Genomic DNA, 20,173 nt, shown 5'->3' with positions numbered 1-20,173 from the left:
AAAAATAAATAAATCTTTATAAAAGATTATAGAGTACATATATAGGATAAAATAACAATATGTTCATAAACATCATTATTTCCAGATGTATTTAATGAAATACATTATTGAGATTGTTGCTTTAATTGTATGCATGTTATAACATTCATTAGAAATGGAAGGATAAATAAAATATAATTTCAGGGCCTGGAGCAATGGCTCAGTTGATCAATTCTCTCCTTTCATCCACCGGGATCCCATATGGGTGCCTCTTCATATCGCAGCTGCTCCATTTTCCAACCATCTCACTTCTTGTGGCCTGCCAAGGCTGGGGAGGATGACCCAAAGCCTTGGGACCCTGTACACACATGGGAGACCCAGAAAGGACTCCTGGCTCCTGAATTCAGATCAGCTCAGTTCTGACTGCTGCAGCTACTCAGAGAATGAGCCAGTAGGCACAAAGCCTTTCTGTATTTCCTTCTCAGTATAAGTTTGCTTTTCCAATAAAAATAAATAAATCCTAAAAAAATAATAAATAAAATATAATTTCTTCAACCAATAAGGATGCTTGATAAAGCATGGTTTCAAACTGAAGTAATAAATGAACTAATTTTTTAATACCCATATTTCTGAGAAAATATTTATGGACTCTCAGAATTCTAGATATCCCAGAATTTTAGATATTCCATGTTTGAAAATAGTGAAACCCTTCATCTTCTGCTCAGCAGGAATAAAAAGCACCTATCACAATTATCTCAGGAGATTAGTTAGATTATCAACCAAAAAAGTACACATACATTGTCTTTAAACTATATGAAATATTTACTGAATGAATATGCCAGGAGCTATGCTACTCAAGTTCCAAATTCTTTTTCAGGATTTATTTATTTATTTATTTATTTATTTATTTATTTATTTATTATGATGCAGTTCCATAGGCTCCTGGGATTTCCCTTATCTCAGCCCCAATCCCCTCCTCCCCAGTTCCTCTGTATCATTACTAAAGCATAGTTCTTCATACACAGTCATAGGTCCATCATTGTGGGCATGGACACCGGCAGAGAGTCCAGCATCTGATTGTCAAGATATAGTAAACAGTTTCACTGGAAGTCCATCTTTGTCTGGAAGTAGAAATGCATACTACATTGTGTCCTCACATCTGGATGTTAGTCTTCATTTCACAGCTACTGTACATCCCCTCAAATGAAAAGTCATAATACAAAATCAACAATAGGAAGAAAAGTAGAAATTTACAATGCCATGAAGTTAAATAACATGTTACTAGATATGACAGTCTCCATTACACATCCCCTTAAACGAAAAGCCACAAAACAAAATCAACATCAGGAAGAAAAAAGAAACTAACAACGCCAAGAAGCTAAATAACATGCTACTAAATTTCTAACGTGTAGCTGAAAAAATGAAAATCAAGAACCTTCTTGAAGAAAATGATGCTACTGTATGATCTATGTGTCATTGAAGAATTTAATCAGAAGTGTTTTGAAGAGATGACACTAACAGAAAACATCAAAACCCATGCAATATAGTTTCCGCTGAAGTTCCAACATTTTTAACATGCAAATACTTCTAAAATATTTATAACAAACTTTGAAAGCTTCAGTTTGTGGGCTGGCATTGTAGCATTACAGACTAAGCCTCCACCTGTGACACGGACATCCTTTATGGGTACTGGTTCTACCCTGGTTGCTCCACTTCCAATCCCGTGTCCTAATAATGTGCATGGGAAAGCAATGGCCGATGACCTATCTGCTTGGGCACCTGCATCCAAATGGGAAACCTGGGTGAAGTTCCTGACTCTTGGCTTTAGCTTGGCTGGCCCTAGCTGATATGGTCAATTGGGAAGTGAATTTATAGATTTAGATCTCTTTTTTTGTCTCTCTCTCTCATGCTCTTTCTATCTCTCTGTAACTCTGAATTTAATTCAATAAATACATTTTTTAAAAAAAGTTTCAATTCTAAGGATACTGATATCAATTAGGGGAAAATATTTATTAATAAATTAATTTTGAGCATCATATTAAACAAAACCAAACACATTATTTTAAAGTGGCTCTTTTCAGAGTCCTGGTATATTAATATCTACTGGAAGCCTCCAAGATCATACAGGAAGGTGCAGTCCTCCTTTGAATGCTAAAGGGCATTTCTATGGATTATTGTTTTCAGGACAAATTTTAGTAAAATTTTGCATTATTCACCAACTCAGATTAATTTCCACAAAACATAATCTATCTTGGGAGACTTACATGAAATGAAAGTAAAATGAGGGCAAAACTAAATTCCTGGGTACTCCACTGATGCACATGCAATCAGTTCTTTTCATTACTTTTTTTAAACTAAAGAAAAAAAATCCTTAAAACTGATTAACTTGTTTTTTTTTTTTTTAAGATTTACTTATTTTTATTGGAGAGGCAGATACACAGAAAGGAAGATCCTCCGTCAGATGGTCACTCCCCCAGTGGCCACACTGGCCAGAGCCGAGCTGACCCAAAGCCAGGAGCCAGGAGCCTCCTCTGGGTCTCGCACACAGGTGCAGGGTCCCAAGGCTTTGGGCCATCCTCAACTGCCTTCCCAGGCCACAAGCAGGGAGCTGGATGGGAAGTGGGATTGCTAGGACCAGAACCAGCGCCCACATGGGACTCCAGCATGTCAAAGGCGAGGATTTCAGACACCAAGCCATTGCACTGGACTCTAATTAATTTCTTGAATTTCTGCATCATTTTTCTATCTTTCTATTCCCTTATTTATGTTTTCCTGTTGGGAATTTAGAGCTAGGTGGGCTTTATTTGAATAAAATTTCATTTACTTCCTTATCTGAAACTCCATGATCTCTTTCCAAAAAGGTCCACAGGGGGTAACACTATGGACTGTGAGATAAGACACCACTTACAATTTTATCATTTCTGTTTTGGAGCACAGCTGCAAATCCTGGCTGCTCTACTTGCATTTCATGCAATGTTAAGGCTCTTAGGAAAGCAGCTTAAAATGAACCAAGTGTTTGAGGTCCTGCCATCCAAGGGGGGTATCCAAGTGGAATCATTGATTCCAGGCTCTGGCTCTTACAGGCATTTGGTGAGTGAACTAGAATGAGGAAGAGTCAGTGGAAGACATTGTGGTATAATGGGTAAAGCTGCCGCTTGCAATGCCAGCATCCAATATGGGTGCCTGCTTTGGTTCCATGGTGCTCCACTTCTGATCCAGTTCCCTACTAAAGACCTGAAAAATCGAATATGACTCAAGCACCTGGACCCATACTATCATATTTGGAGAACTGAATGAAGCTCATGGCTCCTAGACGCAGCCTGGCCAAGATCTAGACTTTGCAGATAACTGGGGGAGTGAACCAATGAATCAACCTCTCTCTGTCTTTCCCTCTCTGTTTTGCTCTCTCCCCCACCCTCTTTTTCCATAACTGATGTTCAGACAGATATATTGATCTTTTAAAAATGGGAGAGTGTTTCTTTCAAATAAATATAAAAAGCATACAAATTTTAAGGGAAAACAAAATTTTTAAATCCTGGTGTTACAAAGGGTTTTGATTGTGTTTCTACGGAGCTATAAACTACAGAACAACATTTTGGTTTTGCCAAAAGTTTGATTACTCAAAGCAAATGTAACCAGGAGAAGATAAAGGTAACCTGCATTGCTTTGCGAAGGCTTAATCTCCTCCAGGTCCCATCAAACACAGAACAGCAGGCACCTTCAGAACACGAAGGACTTGAAGCCAGCCCATACCTCCCAGTTGCTCACTTCTAACAGGCTTAAAACAATAGAAATCCTAACAAAGCTATAAAAGCTCATCTAAAAATAAACAATTAGGTGTTCTGAAATGAGAACACCATAATCTCTCAAATAGTAAACTGAAAATGATCTAACTTTTTTCTATTTTTTTGCTACAATACCTTCTGAATTGTCCAGTGCTTCTAAGGCACAATCATCACACAGCAGTGAAAAGAACTTTTTAACAAGACAAAATGAATTGTAACTTGTCAATTCTTATCTTCATTGACCCTTTTTGACATTTTGGTTTGTTAAATTTCTGCCTACTTGGTGGAAAAGAAAATTGGAAATTCATTTTGTCTCTTTCTCTAAGATGATTCCTTCTGTTTTCCATCCTCAGATGGAACACTATATGGGTTGTTTTTATTATATTCTTTTTTATTTGAAAAAATGAATGAGAGTTAGATAGAAAGAGATCTTCCATTTCCTAATCCAATTCCCAGTGGCTCACAACAGCTAGAGCTGGGTTAGGCTGAAGTCCAGAGTCATCTCACATGTTGGTAGAGGGCCTGAATACTTGAGCCTTTGTCTGATGGCCCCTTTGGTGCACATTAGCAGAGCCAAGGAATTCCAAAATGGGGTGCAAGCATCTCAATCAGCAGCTCATCCACCACACTGAAAGTCTGCCCCAACTGGCTACACTTTTAACATGTTTTCTAAAGCGTTTTCTATCACACATCTGCACATACTCACCTGCTAAGAAATGTTAAATCCCTTTCATGTTTCTCTCATTTTACTCCTCATCATTCTTTTTAACTCCCTCAGGAAAATATTTTGATGTTTTGATATATCTCACTGAAGTTATACATATCTTCTAAATTACAGTTAAACTTATCGATGTTTTATATTTGATTTGACTAATATCAGGAAATAGCTTGGATTTTACTTCTCTAATACTTACCCAGATATGTGGTTTTGTGCACAGTTGGTTTCTTCTGCCTGTAATACAGTATTGCAGAGTACCTGTTAGCTTTTGTCGGTTATTCCATAACAACATACTTCACCCAGATCCTAGTGATTATTAAGAACAAATATTGGTTTGCTACCTGCATTGCCTGCTGTCTTGTATCTCTGAGGTATACATATTTCAGTTTGGAATCTAAGATCAAGAGTGGACTACTGTCTAAAACATGTGCATTTTTGAGACAGAAGAAAAAATTTCTCAAAAAGAATGACTATTTCCTAAATACTTGCCATTTCAACTCACAATTTTAAGAACCAAAATAACTCACATTTCCATATGTAACACAAGTTGGCCAAGAAATATAGTGCTTTCCTGGCACCGACTGAGTGAGGAAGCTCTAACAAGGGCTTCAATTATTTTCATAAGCATGCCTCAGCCCAACCTGTCTGTACTTACTACCCAGTCCTCCAGATGTAAGAAATCATTTTTATTTTAATTCCCCACTTCCACAGATGACAATTTGATAAATTTCCCCTACTAATCCCATAAGTGTTGTGTGAGCATTTTTCTGAAAAATGCACTCAAAAGTTTGTTATAAACATGGGGAATTGTGAAAAACCTGTGAGATTATTCTGTAAGGCAACTACACAAGACCACATTTATATGTAGATATACCTGATTTACTAAATGATATTGTCATTGAGTCATCACTCAAGTTTCTGATATTTGAAAATCTATTGGTTAAAAGGGACCTATTATTCTAATAAAAATTTTTTCTTGATAGCGATGATTACAAATATCAATCATTTAATTAGTTCTTATTATTTTTATATTCAATGCTTTTAAATTCATCTTTGAACACCAGTGTATTTTTATTTGGAAGGTAGAGGGAAAAAGAGACAAAGGTCTCCCTTCCTTTGTATCCACCAAATCACTCCCCAAATACCAAGATTAGCTGGGACTACTTGAGGTTCTCATGGGAGAAACAGGAAAGAAGAAAGTGAACAATCACATGCGCTGCTTCACAGGGCATACACCAGCACAAATCTCAGGACTAGAACTGGGACACAGACCCAAGCATTTTGATATGCTACATGGGAATCCTATGTGATATCGTACTGTTATGCCCAAAGCTATTCCCAAACTTTTTTTAAAAATTCTTTTTAAGATTTTTTTTTACCTTGATTGGAAAAATAGATCAAATTTAAGGAGAGAAGGAGAGACAGAGAGAAAGACTTTCAATGTGCTTGGTCACTCCCCAAATGGTTGCAATGGCTGCAGCGGAGCCTTTCCAAAGCCAGATGCCAGCAACTTCTTTCCCGGTCTCCCACATGGGCACAGGCTCCCAAGGCAGGAGGGATCTGGATGGGAAGTGGAGCAGCCTGGACATGAACTGGCACCTATACAGGATCCTAGTCCTTGTAAGGTGAGGATTTAGCCATTGCGCCTTTGCACCAGGCTTGTCCTTAGTGTGTTTTAAAGCTATTTTCTTGTTTCCACAGGTTTTACCCTTGGGACTTTGAGTGTCTACTGAATTATCTACTGAATGATCTCTGTAGAGCGTCTCATTCCACTTTTACACATTGAAAAACCACTTACACACAAAAAGCTCTCATCTGCATCTTTCCTTTTATTTTAGTACCAACTATTACCAATTACCTCATTTTATATCTGGATATTGAAAAGTTAAACTACTAGAGCTTTTTACAGCTAGAGCTTTTTAGCTCTCTATTGATAATCTTCCCTTGGGCATGAGTTCCAAAGTTGTTTCACGAAATGAATGCTGATCATATAATTACATTACCTAAATAACATCAGTGACTAGAGCAGACATAGGTTCTAGGGTTGATCCCTGGTCCCCCATGTGAAAGCCTGAGTGTGAGCCACTGATGTTTGACTCTGGCTTCTGCCCATTTAGTAAAATGTTAACAGTGGCTTTGTCTTACGCTGCCGTGATTCTGAAGAGGTATGTCTCTTCTACACCCAATGTTAAAATAAACAAAGAAGATTTCCTCATGAACAGATGCAGTGTTTTATCAAATGTTTTCTTTGTGTTTTTTTGAGATATTCTTCTTTTTGTAATGTGATGTGTCACATTTATTTACTTTCATAAGTCGAACCATCTGTACATTCCTGGGATGAATCAGACTTGCTCCAAGTTGAAAACCTTTCCGCTAAGATGCTAGGTTTAATTAGTTAGTATTTTGTTGAGGATTTTTGCATTTATGCTAATCAGGAATGCTAACCTGTAGTCCTTTTTCCTGTAACTTTTTATTTTTTCTGGTTTGATAATTAAGATGATGATAGATTTGAAGAGTTTGGAAGCATTGCCTGCATTTCAACTGTTTTGAATAATTTAAGAAGAACTAGATTAATTATGTTTCAAAGGTTTAGTAGAATTCAGCAACGCTGCCATTAAATCCTGAGGTTTTCTTTGCTGGGAGGATCATTATTACATATTAAATCAATCTTGGTCTTCACTATGTTCTATTTAGTCTTCATGTTTTTCGATACATTATAGGGGTCCAGAAATCTGCACATTTCTTTTGCATTTTTCCATTTGCTAGCATATATGTGCTTGTCATCCTGATGATTCCATTTTCTCCTGTGGCATTGATTGCAGTATCTCCTTTTTCATCCCTGATCTTATTAATTTGGTTTCCCTCCGCCTTTTTGATTACAGGGACTTAAAGTTTATCAATTTTTTTTTCCCCAAGAAAAAAGCTTTTCACTTCACTGCTCTTTTGTATGCCGTTAAATTTGATTGTGTTCCTCCTCTGAGTTTTATTATTTCTTCCCTCCTACTAATTTTGAACTCTGTTTGTTATTGTTTTGCTGTCTCTGGTAATAAGTTACCAGAGCATTGATTTCACAATTTTCTGATTTCTTGGTGACACCTATTGCTCTGAACTCCTCTCTTATTACTACTATTGTGTTTCATAAGTTTGACAGCTGTGTAAACTGTGCCATTGTTTTCAATCATTTCGAGAAAACTTTAAATCCTTTTCAGTTTTTCTATGACTCATTGTTCATTCAAGAGTGTATTGACCAGTCGCTATATGTTTGTGTGTTTTCAAGGATTTTTTATTTTGTTCATTTTTATTCCATGTGGTCAGAAAAAAAAAATACATGGTATGATTTCATTTCTTTGAGACTTGTTTTATGTCCTAATGTATGATTTATCCTAGAGATTGCTTCATGCAATGATGAAAGTGGGATAGGAGAAGAAAGCGATATAATCATTTTATGACAGCAGAAAAAACTATTAAGGAATGAAAAACATAATTGTGACAAAAAAAAAGAACACTGCAAAGCAAAAACAGGAATTCCCTTACTATATTAATAAGTTTCCTGGAATTTATAGACAACTTCAAAAAAGATAGATACTAAAAAGTACATTCTACGATTTCACTTTCCTGAAGTTGCTAATCAAGAAACATTATCAATGGTAATAAATATCAGAGCAATGGTAATTTATGCCCTACACAGACCTTTCTGAGAATTTTCTGTTTTGGAAATTATCTTTAATTGAGCAACTTGTTTACAGAGTATATGATAATGTCAAATCTTAGTGATCTCTTCACTTAAGATCTGTACCTTGTATTCAATATAAATTTTACATCACTGATTTAAAATTCATAGCTCTATGGAGAATATACCTAACATGATTTTGTCAGAAATTTGCTATACAGATAAAGATGACATAATGGGAGAAATATAATAAAACAAGAGAAAACCATAATTAGAAATAGATACCAAACTTGTCATGAGTGAAACAGGAAAACGAGATTCATCTGGCGAAAGTATTTATCATACACTGTACTAAAATTTGGGATTATATTGGGTAAATAAAAGTTAATATCCTAGCAAAAAAAAGAGATTAATAATAGTCTAATATAAGGAGCTTCATTTCTCTTTGTGAAAGGCTGCACACCAACTACAATAACAATATCAAATATTTTAAAAATATGTAATAGCTGATACTGAAAATGGCATAGAAAATAATGGGACTCAGAAAGTTTAGCTTGTGACACTAAACTCCCATAGGAGACTTGAGTTTTAATTTCAGTTATTTTGTTTTCATTCCAAGCAAGGAAAAGATAATGCCACCATGTCGGAAACCCAGATGGAGTTCCAGGCTCCTGACTTAAACCTGCCTGCTGTGGCCATTAGGGAAGTGAGCCAGCAGCAAATGATGCCTCTCTATCCATCATCTTTTTCTCTTTCTAATGCTCTTACTTGCAAATCAGTCTTTCAAAAAGAAAGAAAAAAAATATATAAATCAACCCACATTGATAAGTTTTGAGCTGTCAAGACAAGCTGTTCAGAAATTAAAAACATAGACGATAGAAATCATATGATAGAACATCAACTATATATATATATGTGTGTATATATATATATATGTGTGTGTGTGTATATATATGGGAATGAGTGAGAGTTAGATGTATACATCCAATAAGCAATAATTCTTTAGCTCACATGGAGTATGGTGAGGAAAAGTAAAACAAACAAAACAATCAAACAAAGTCCAACAATGCTAGAGTGACAGGATTGTATAGAATGGTGCCTCAACCATGCAGCATCATTTCTTATTCCGAGAGTCCTGGTTTGCTCTCTGGTGGCTAGCTAATCCTTGGCTATGCATTTGCTTGAGCTGTGTGAAAAACTAATTCCCATTGCCTGCTGATGTGAAGCTAACTGCCAGTTCAGGAAAGGTTTTCAGCTTGTCAATTTTGCCTGCTAGGCCCTATGGAGGCCTGGCAAGCTGGGCATCATAGTATCATGTAGAGATCTGCATGAGGTGCACAGGGGTGATGTAGCAACGTGCAAAGAAACCATCCATGTCACTTTTATGTTTCTAAAAGATCCCTGTCAGTCCAACAGGAGAGCAAAAGGGATAATGTTCAGGTTTACTTTGCATTTAAATGATTCCTTTATTCAGAGGGGTTTAGAAGCATTCTATCATTAAACAAGGTTACCTTTGAGAAATACTAGGAATAAATACAAAATTGCCATGCCTGTTTCACAGTAGAACACTATATTGTGGTTGAGAAGGCTAAAGAATGTTATTCAAGAACAGTGCACAAGTCCTAACCACAACCTATGATTAGCTCATTGACATCTCAATTTTAGTTTATATACAGGACCGGACCGGCTGCTATATACCTTGAAAAGGCTATAGGGTACCATTCAGCTGTCTCATATCTATTTCATTTTAGTATTTAGCCATTTGTTGTGTTGAAGTATAATTTTGTTGATCTTGGCAGATTTTGGGATAATCTAGACTGGCTTGTAACTCTAACAAGATATTTGTCGACATTTAATGTGCAGAACATTTTTTTTTTGGGGGGGGTGGTGTGCAGGAAAATCCTCAACACCATGGTGAGGAGTGACTAATCTTTGTGTCCCACCCAGCAAGGCATGAGCCAATCCATGCCAGCTCTTTCCTGTCAGATTCCAAGCTCTACTTTCTGCTGTTTGTCTATTTATTTTAGGTTTTTTTTTTTTTTTTTTTTTTTTTTTTTTTTAGTTTGTATGATTGTTTGTTTGCTGTGAGGGGTTTTCGAAGCGATCCCGATGGTCACTGCGAGGGAGGGCGGGGGTCCAGAGGTGGAGCCAGGCTCGGACCAGAGAAAGCTCTCCTCTCTGGTCCCTAAGGACATTAATTGTTCTTCTGTGTCTGCTGACCGCTCAGGGCTTCTGGTTGTCTTTCCGATGACGTTGGTTTCTGCGCGGTAGTGTTTGGACTTCTTCCATCCCCTGTGGAAGCTCCGGTTGGGGGTGGGTGACCTCAGAGTACTCAGCCTCCGAGGGCATCCAATTCCCTGTGGCCTCCTTGGCAGTTTGGGTATAGTCCTTGTTGCTCGTATTAGTAGTTTGTGTTGAAGATCTGGGAGTCTTCGTGGTTGGGATCCAAGCTTCCTCCTTACCACCTGCTCCACTCTGGAGTGCCCCCCTGCTCCACGCACATGACCTCCTGTTAAGAGGTTGTCAGGATCGCACCCGATTCCCCCCTCATGCATTGGTATAGTAGTTTTATTGTTGTTTAGTGCCGCTTTGAGTCTGTTGTCTATGAATTACCAGATTTGACCTTGATAAGTTATATTGTACTTTTTTTTTCTCTCACTCTTTTTATGGTCTTGAAAGATTTCCCTGCACTCCCTCCCCATTACCGGTTAACATAGCGTATTGAGGGTATAGTAGGTTTTACAGTTTTTTGATGTAGATCTTAAATATTCTGACATTAATTGTTGGTTTATAGATTATATCACGTTATCTTATTGCATTGGACTTGTTTTTTGTTATTTTGTTCTTTTTGGTTTTTTGTTGTTGTTGTTGTTGTTGTTGTTTTTAACATACTGGTTACTCAAAACTATGTCAATTCCATAATATTGCAAATTGCTGTTGATGTTATATTGGGACTCTTAATTGACTGGGATGATATTATACCAGCTCTAACTTCGGACCAGAAATGGTCTCCCCAAGAAACTGTTCAACCCATCTGGACAATAAGTAGCTGGACTCTATGCTTGGTATACGTTTGCAAGGAAAGAATCTTGATTGAATTTGAACTGTAATGCTGCATCAAGGTGGAGGAATCCACCAGGGGGGATGAAACTGTCACATAATGCTAAATATTAATTAAAAATAAATTAAAACAAAACAAAACAAAACAAAAGAACAGTGCACATACATCTGGTTTCAAATCATGCTTCCAACAGTTAACAGTAAAAATATTTTGGGTGAATCACTCAACTTCTCTAGGCGGTTTTATGTGTGCAATAGTATTCCATGGTGGATTATGGTGGGAATAAACCCAACAAACACATATAAAGCTTTTGGGATAGTACCTAGTATATACTAAGTGTGCAATAATGATTCATTATCAATTAAAAAACAACTAACAAAGAATTGAAAATTAAGTAATATGACATTAGTGAAAACACCTATAATGCTTTGTAAAAAAGGGAATTCTATAAAATGTTATCTCATTTAACAGGCCATAACCAAACCAAATAGAAACAGTAACTTACATGACAATGGGAAGAAGATTGATTTTACTGAAGCCGAAAGTGCTAACTACAGAACACATAACTTAGAATGTGGAAATAAAAGCAAAGATAGAAATCCCAAAATGTAGATATAGGAACTCTCAAAATATAGTTCTAGTGTCATACAATATGCAGGGAAGAAGCCTCCCTAAGTTTTCTCCTTAAGATACCTCAGCAATTATCTGGAGCTGTAGTCTAACGGCTAAAGTCAGCACCTTGTATGTACCAGCATCCCAGTTGGGCACGGGTTCCTCTCCCAGCTATTAATTTTTCCTTCCAGCTCCCTACTTGTGGCCTGGGAAAGCAGTCGAGGACGGCCCCAAGCCTTGAGGCCCTGTACTCATGTAGGAGACTGGCAGAAAGTTCCTGACTTTGGATGGCGCAGCTCTGACTGATGCAGCCGTTGGAGAGTGAACCAGTGGATGGAAAATGTTTCTCTCTGCCTTTCCTTCTCTGTAAAATCTGCCTTATCAATAAAAATAAACAAATCTTTAAAAAAAAGTACCATAATCAATACACATCGGTAAGTTTTGAGCCATCAAGACAAGCTGTTCAGAAATTAAAAACTTAGATGATAAAAATCATGATAGAACATCAATTATACATGCATTATACCAAAATCTTAACAGGGATCATTTTTTTTAAGACTTGTTTTTTATTGCAAAGTCAGATATACAGAGAGGAGGAGAGACAGAGAAGAAATATCTTCCATCCGATGATTCACTCCCCAAGTGACTATAATGGTCGATGCTGTGCCAATCCGAAGCCAGGAGCCAGGAGCTTCTTCCAGGTCTCCCACACGGGTGCAGGGTCCCAAGGCTTTGGGCCATCCTCAGCTGCTTTCCCAGGCCACAAGCAGGAAGCTGGATGGGAAGTGGAGCTGCCAGGATTAGAACCGGCACCCATATGGGATCCCAGTGTGTTCAAAGCAAGGACTTTAGCCACCAGGCCCAACAAGGGCCATTTGTAACAGTGGGATTACAAACAATTATTACCTTTAACCTTCCTTACCATCAACCAATTAGAAAACCAGATATTTGATTACATTAGTCTAAAAAGCTGGATTTTTTTTCTAAGATTTGTTCTTGTTGCAAAGACAGATTTATAGAGATAAAGAGGAATATAACACGAAAAATCTTCCATCCAATGGCTCACTCCCCAAATGGCCACCACAGCAGGAACTGAGCCGATTTGAAACCAGGCACCAGGATATTCCTCCAGGTCTCCCACATGGATGCAGGGTCCTAAGGGCTTGAGTCATTGTCTACTGTTTTCCTAAACCATAAGCATGAACCTAGAATGGAAGAAGAGTAGCCAGGACACAGATTGGTGCCCATATTGGATGCCAGTGCTTTCAATTAGAGCTTTAGCATGTTGAAACACAATGCTGGCCTCAGTAATATTGAATCTTAAAGAGAATCTTTAGAAAACCAAGAAATAAATGAATATTTAATAAGGAGTTTAGCTTGCCCATGTTGAGTAGGTGTTTTCAAATAGCTTACTTTGATTCTCAAAGAAGATGAGTATTACAAGGGCAAAAAAGGAAAGAAGGAAGGAAGGAAGGAAGGAAGGAAAGAGAAAGAAAAAAGAAAGAAAGAAAGAAAGAAAGAAAGAAAGAAAGAAAGAAAGAAAGAAAGAAAGAAAGAAAAGGGATTTTAAAGTAGTTAAATAAACACTTTTTCATGTAAAGCAATTTAAAGAAAAAGGAAGAGTTTTCTTGGTGTAGTTAAGAAGAAGTACAAGAAGAAGTAACATAATTCAAGTAAATAATCTCATTCTGAAGGAGGATAAGTAGTACTTCTCAAAGAAAAATAAATTTAATTTCAGATGTTTTGCCAGGCCTTGTTAAAGATTGAAGATCATAGGTCACTCAATTGCAGAAGAAAGTAACATTATTCTGTAAAAATCTTAAGTCCAACTAATTTAGAATTTTTAATCTGTGTAGTGAGTGTTGAATTTGAGTACTACTTCATGTGTTGTTAAAAAAAAAGATACTTTAAGAAATACTTGTGGTACCAGGGCAATGGCAACTTGTTCACAGATAATCTAATTAGCGATGTCTTTCTTTTATAGAGGCAAATATCTGACACTACACTTCAAGTTAATACCAATGATGTTTAGTGTTAACTTGCCACCTGGGATACAAGCATCCTGTAAATGCACCTGATGAAGAGCTAGCTGCTCTGCTTTATTATTATTATTATAATTATTATTAATTATGTTGCATTATGTGACACAGTTTCATAGGCTCTGGGATTCCCCCAACCCTTCCCTGTACCCTCCCCCCATGGTGGATTCCTCTACCTTGTTGAAGTATTACAGTTCAAATTAAGTCAGGATTCTTTCGTTGCAAACATATACCAAGCATAGAGTCCAGCATCTTATTGTCCAGATAAATTCAATGGTTTCTTAGGGAGACCTTCTCTGGTCTGAAGGTAGAGCTGGCAGAATATCATCCTGATCAATTAGAAGACCCAGCACAACATCGACAACAATTTACAACATTATGGAATTAATTGACATGGTATTGAGTAATCAATATGTTAAAAAAAATGCAGGTTCTTAACCACATCCTATGACTACTTCATTGACCCTTCAATTTTTGTTTGTATACAGAACCGGCTGCTATACACCTTAAAGCGGCTAAAGGATACTATTCAGCTGTCTCGTGTCTGTTTTCATTTTAGTGTTTAGCAGTTTATTGTTTTGACGCATGATTTTGCTGAACTTGGCAGATTTTAGGATAGTCTAAACTGGCTTACAAATCTAACAAGGCCTTTGTCTACAGTTGAGGTGCGGAACAGTTTTAGGAGGGGTGTGCAGAGAAATCTTCAATACCTTAGTGAGGAGTAACTAATCTTGTGTTCTATCTTGTAAGGTGTATGTGAATCCATGCTGATCGTTTCCTGTTTGGTTCTAAGCTTTTCTTGTATTTCTCTGACTATCCATTCTATTTTTGTGTGTGTGTGGTGGAGGGGGCTCCAGAGCGACCCTGATGGTCATTGCAAGAGAGGGTGTGGATCCAAAGTTGGAACTAAGTAAGGGGCAGAAAAAGCTCTTCTTCCGAGACCCGAAGGAAGTTTGCTGTTCTTCTGTTTCTGCAGATCCCTCAGGGCTCCTGGCTGTTGTTCCAATGACCTTGGATCCTTTGAGGAAGGATTTGGCTTCTTCCATCCCATCACAAAAAACCACGAATAGCTAGAACCATTCTGAAGAATAGGAAGTTAACAGGGGGAATCACAGTCCCGGACCTCTGGACATACTATAGGGCAGTGGTTATCAAAACAGCTTGGTATTGGCACAAAGATAGAGAGGAGAATCAATGGAGCAGGATAGAAACAACAGAAGGGAACCCACATAGATACAGCCAAATAATCTTTGACAAAAAGACAGACAACAATCCAAGCAAATGGGAAGGTCTCTTCAATAAATGCTGTTGGGACAACTGGATGATAGCCTGTAGAAACAAGAAGATAGACCCATATCTTTCACCATACACTAAGATCAAATCTAAATGGATAAAAGACTTAACCCTACACCCAGAAACCTTCAAACTTTTGGAAGAAAATGTTGGAAACACCCTGCAAGATTTAGGTGTAGGCCCTGACTTCCTAAAAAGGACATCAAAAGCACTAGCAATCAAGACCAGAATAAACAAATGGGACCTCATCAAACTAAGAAGCTTCTGTAGAGTAAGGGAAACAATCAACAAAGTAAAAAAGCAACCCACAGAATGGGAGAAGATCTTTGCACACTACATAGGTGATAGGGGGCTAATCTCCAGAATATACAAAGATCTCCAGAACAACCAAAACACCAAAACAAACAAACCATTCAAGAAATGGGCACAGGAAATGGGCAAATGTTTCACAAAGGAACAAACCCAAATGGCAAACAAACATATGAAAAAATGCTCAAGTTCCCTGGCAATAAGGGAAATCCAAATTAAAACATCAATGAGGTACCACCTAACACCAGTAAGGATGGCATACATACAAAAAAACACCAACAACACTTGCTGGTGAGGATGTGGGGAAAAGGGAACCCTACTCCACTGCTGGTGGGGCTGCAGGCTGGTACAGCCTCTATGGAAATCAGAATGGAGAACACTCAAACAACTGAAAATCTGCATACCATACGATCCAGCAATAGCACTCCTAGAATATATCCAAAACACCTGTTACACGAGAAACCAACATGCACCCCTATGTTTATACCAGCACAATCAATAATTGCAAAAACTTGGAAGCAACCGAAATGCCCATCAACAGAAGACTGGATAAGAAAGCTATGGTTCATTTACTCCATGGAATACCACTCAGCTATCAAAAAGAACGAAATGCAGTTTTTTGTGGCCAAATGGGCCCAACTGGAAACCATTAAAATGAGCCAATCCCAAAAGGTTAAATACCACATGTTTGCCTTAATATAAGATGAAAGGATGTCAATCTGGAAAATACTACCCATATATTGTAATATTATTTCAGCCTCAAACAGCCTGTATTTAATGCATTAATATATTGTGATGTAATCAATGAACATACAATTAATGTGAATCAGACTGCTTATTTCTACATCAAAGAAATTGTAAAACCTAATGCACTTTTAAGACTGTAAGCTACTCGGAAATGGGGCAGGAGAGCAGAGAAATTTTCCATCTCCTTAGAATGTGTGAGGAAGACGTAAAGTATAACCTATCAGAAACATAACAGGTAATTCATAGACAACAGACTCGAATCAGCATTAAACAATAGTTAAACTCCAATGACATATAGGGGGAATCAAGAGCGATCCTGACAACCTCTTAACAGGAGGTCATCTGCACTGAGCAGGGGAGGACCCCAGAGTGGAGCAGGTAGACAGGAGGAGGCTTTAATCCCAACCCTGAAGACTTGGACCCTTATCAAGGACTATCAGTATGGTCACCAAGGACTACATCCCAACAGACAAGGAGAACATGGGGAATTGGAGTGCCTTCAGAGCCCGAGAACTCAGAGGGCACCCAGTCCCATTTGGAATTAGCTGCTCTGCTTTTGATCCAGCTCCCAGCTAATGTGCCTACAAGGCAGTGGAAGACAGACCAAGTGTTTGAGATCCTGCTCCTTATGTGGGAGACCAAGGTGGAGTATGATAAGAAGACTCAGCTGGAATATCAGGATCCTGGTTTGGGTTTGGCTCAATCCTAGCCTTTGAGGCTATTTGGGGAGTAAATCAGCTCACAGAAGATCTTTGTCTCTCTCTTCTCTCTCTGTAACATTATCTTTCAAATAAATTTCAAATAAATTTTAAATAAAATGTTTAAAGTTTGGCATAAAAGTTAAAACATCTTTAGAAGCCCATCATACAATTTTTAACTTATTAGAATGGACTAATTTCTGCATACAATTTATTCATAATCAGTTGATCTACTCACTGAATATAGATGAGAGAAGGAGGAGAATCCAAGGTAAGCAGATATAAAAAGCAAAATGGTGGTCCTTCATTAAATCTACTTAAAACTCTGATTAGATTTTAGAAATGGTGAGGTAGACAGACTTGTCAGCAGTCGGAGCAGAGATGTCCAAAGCGTAATTGAGGAATTGTAAATTTGACTTTGAAATGCTTGATGAAAAGGCACAATAGGAAACATAATTATTAGCATACTGTTTAATGTTTTAATTGGATGCAGTTTGCTGTGCTGTGCCAAAGTGATTTTTGAAGTTGATTGCATTTTTGTCTCCCTTCCTAGTCTTTAAAGTTCAGCCAACCTTAGTAAAAGAGAAAAAGGAGGTAGATTACATAAAAGAAAGCAAGCTAATGGTTTAATAATGTGTGGTTTTCCCTGACTTGAAACATCAGCCTTAAGTTTCTCATTTGGGGGCAACATCCATTCTTTTATAGAGAAGAATATTGTATTAGGCAGCAAATCATTATGGTTCTCAGTATTTAGAGGAATTCTGTTTGTTGTATTAAGTGTTCCTGGCATTAGTGAAAGATACTACTGGCTTTGATTATAAAGGTCTTTAATCATCGATAGTAGTTATTTATTAAATGTGGTTTAATTGTATTCATATAACTCCAATTGTTCATCATTTTTTAAAAAGCAGAATAGCCAAAATTCAAAGAAATATGCTTTTAATTCATGCATTTGGAATGTATTATTGATAAATCTATAAATACATAATGTTTACTAAAACAGGAATAAATTTTAGAAATATGCCATTTTAGTATGCTGAGCATTTTTCCTAAACAGTATGAGACTAAAACGAAGTCAACAGACTTAATCACTTGTCTCTTTTAGCCATGCAGATTTGTCTTTGTAAATCACTCAGGAAAAAAATAATAAAGTAGTCTCAATTCATGTGAAGGTGCTTTGATCTCCTTGTAAATAAATAGGCTATCTTCCTCTCACAGGATTCCTTTCTGAATATGATTTCTTTCATCAAGTAGTTTGTCTCATCTTTGTGAACATCAAGGTAGCTTGCTTCAGAACATCAAAACTCATTTCCTCCACATTTACAGGAAATATTTTAAACACTATAAATGGCAAAACTTCCTCCCTACTTCCCAGGACAGAGAAAAGGCGACATTTTCTGTTGCACACCAAATGATAAGGGGCATATCCTAAGTCGTAGTCATAATATTCCATGCAAACACCAAATATTTCCATTCCTAGAAGGGAAATATAGGAAGCCTGTATGCTAAGAAAGTTGAGCTAACTTTACAGAACTTGAGAAGAAAATCAGGAACAGATGACTTTTTTTTAAAAAAAGAGTATTGACTAGGGAGAGTCATGAGGTTTTACGTTGCATGTTTATAACAGTAATGGAGAATGTTTATAAAAGAACACTCAAAGACATATGTCCAAGTGTTAGACTCAATCAAGGCTAGCTTGAGAGGCTCAAGCAGGATTTGATCTGTTTCTTATTGTTCTGAGCTAGCTCTAATTTGTCTGAGTTCTTTAACTCTCAGTTGGCTCAGCAACTTTATGATTCTTGGCACTGTGTGAAATAAATTTTTTTCTGGTCTTTGAAAGTTGACCTATTTCTTGCTGAATGAACCAGTCAGTGAACTGTGAAGCCAATTTTCCTAGCTTCAGCAGACAGGACATCTTTCTGTTTTTTTGATTCAGAAATTAAAGTTTTTTTTTTAATTGCCTTTAGTTAAGGATGTGGAACAATGAAAATTATATGCCCTGACACTTAGAATGTGTGATAGTCTTGTTTAACTCATCTGTAATTATGACAATTGATACTATTTTTCATTTGCTTAGCACTCTTGCTTTTTCAAAATAATTCAGTACCAAAATCATTCCCTGTACACTTGCCCGGTAAAAGCAGGGATTCCAAGGGGTGTGGGGTGGAGGTGCCCAAGACTCTATTCCTGACTGCTAGGCAATTATACCCTAAATGGATAGTTACATGTCTAGTTACAAACTGCTAGTCAAGGAAAGGACAACATTCTTATAGGCATTTATTTGTAAAAAATTTAGATTATATAAAATGATAGAATTTTTCTAGCTTTCGGAACTAAGACTTCCATATTTTTCAAAAGATTCATTTTATTTTTATTTGAAAGGGAGAGGGAAAGACAGAGGTCTGTCACCCATGGGCTCAGTTTTCAAGGACTGAAAGAGTCAGGGGAGGGTCAGGCCAAAGAGGAGGCAGGAGTTTCTTCTGAGCCTCCCATGTCAGTGCTGGGGCCCAAGCACTTGCACCAACCTTTGTTATTTTCCCAGGTGCACGGACAGGGAACTGGACAGGAAGTGCAAGGGCTGGGACTGAGACCGGGACTGGTATGGAATGTCAGTATTGTAGGTGGTGGTTTGACTTGTTGAGCTACAAGCCGGACTATAGCTAGGACTTCTTTACAAAGGGTACATTAAACACTTGTTTGCATGGTAAATAGACTCTGTTATATTGGTGGATGTTGGATATTTGGCAATAGAAACAGTTAAAGTAGAAAAATGGATATCACCTTTGCCTGTAGGTATCTATGGTGACTGAAGAACTGAAGCCTTGGTTATGTAGAGTAAGGAGGAACCTTTCCACATTTAGTTTTCATCATTAAAATCTATTACAGTGTACTGGTTAAGAGTTCAAGTCTGATGTCAGAGTTCTAAGTTCAACTCTTCATTCAGCATTACTAGTATTGGCTACTTAGACTGGTAAACTTCAGTTTTCTTAGTTACAAAGTTATTATAATAGTATGTAAACTAAGATGGTTAATATTAAACATAAATTTTAAATTGTAGCAAAAGTTTTTTTCATGACTTCTGAATATAATATAAAATCAATAATTGTTATCCAACCAATTACCTGGTTATTATAATGATAGAATAATCTCTGAGTTCATCTTTATTTGAATTATAGTTACTTGGTACTTTATTATCTAGAATTTATCTTTTAAGACTTATCTGTAAGTGGCTGCACCATAATCAGTCACTAATGTGTAATTT

Source organism: Ochotona princeps, chromosome 18 (genome assembly GCF_030435755.1).
Source record: "Ochotona princeps isolate mOchPri1 chromosome 18, mOchPri1.hap1, whole genome shotgun sequence".
Taxonomy (NCBI): domain Eukaryota; kingdom Metazoa; phylum Chordata; class Mammalia; order Lagomorpha; family Ochotonidae; genus Ochotona; species Ochotona princeps.
This window is presented reverse-complemented; position numbering follows the sequence as displayed.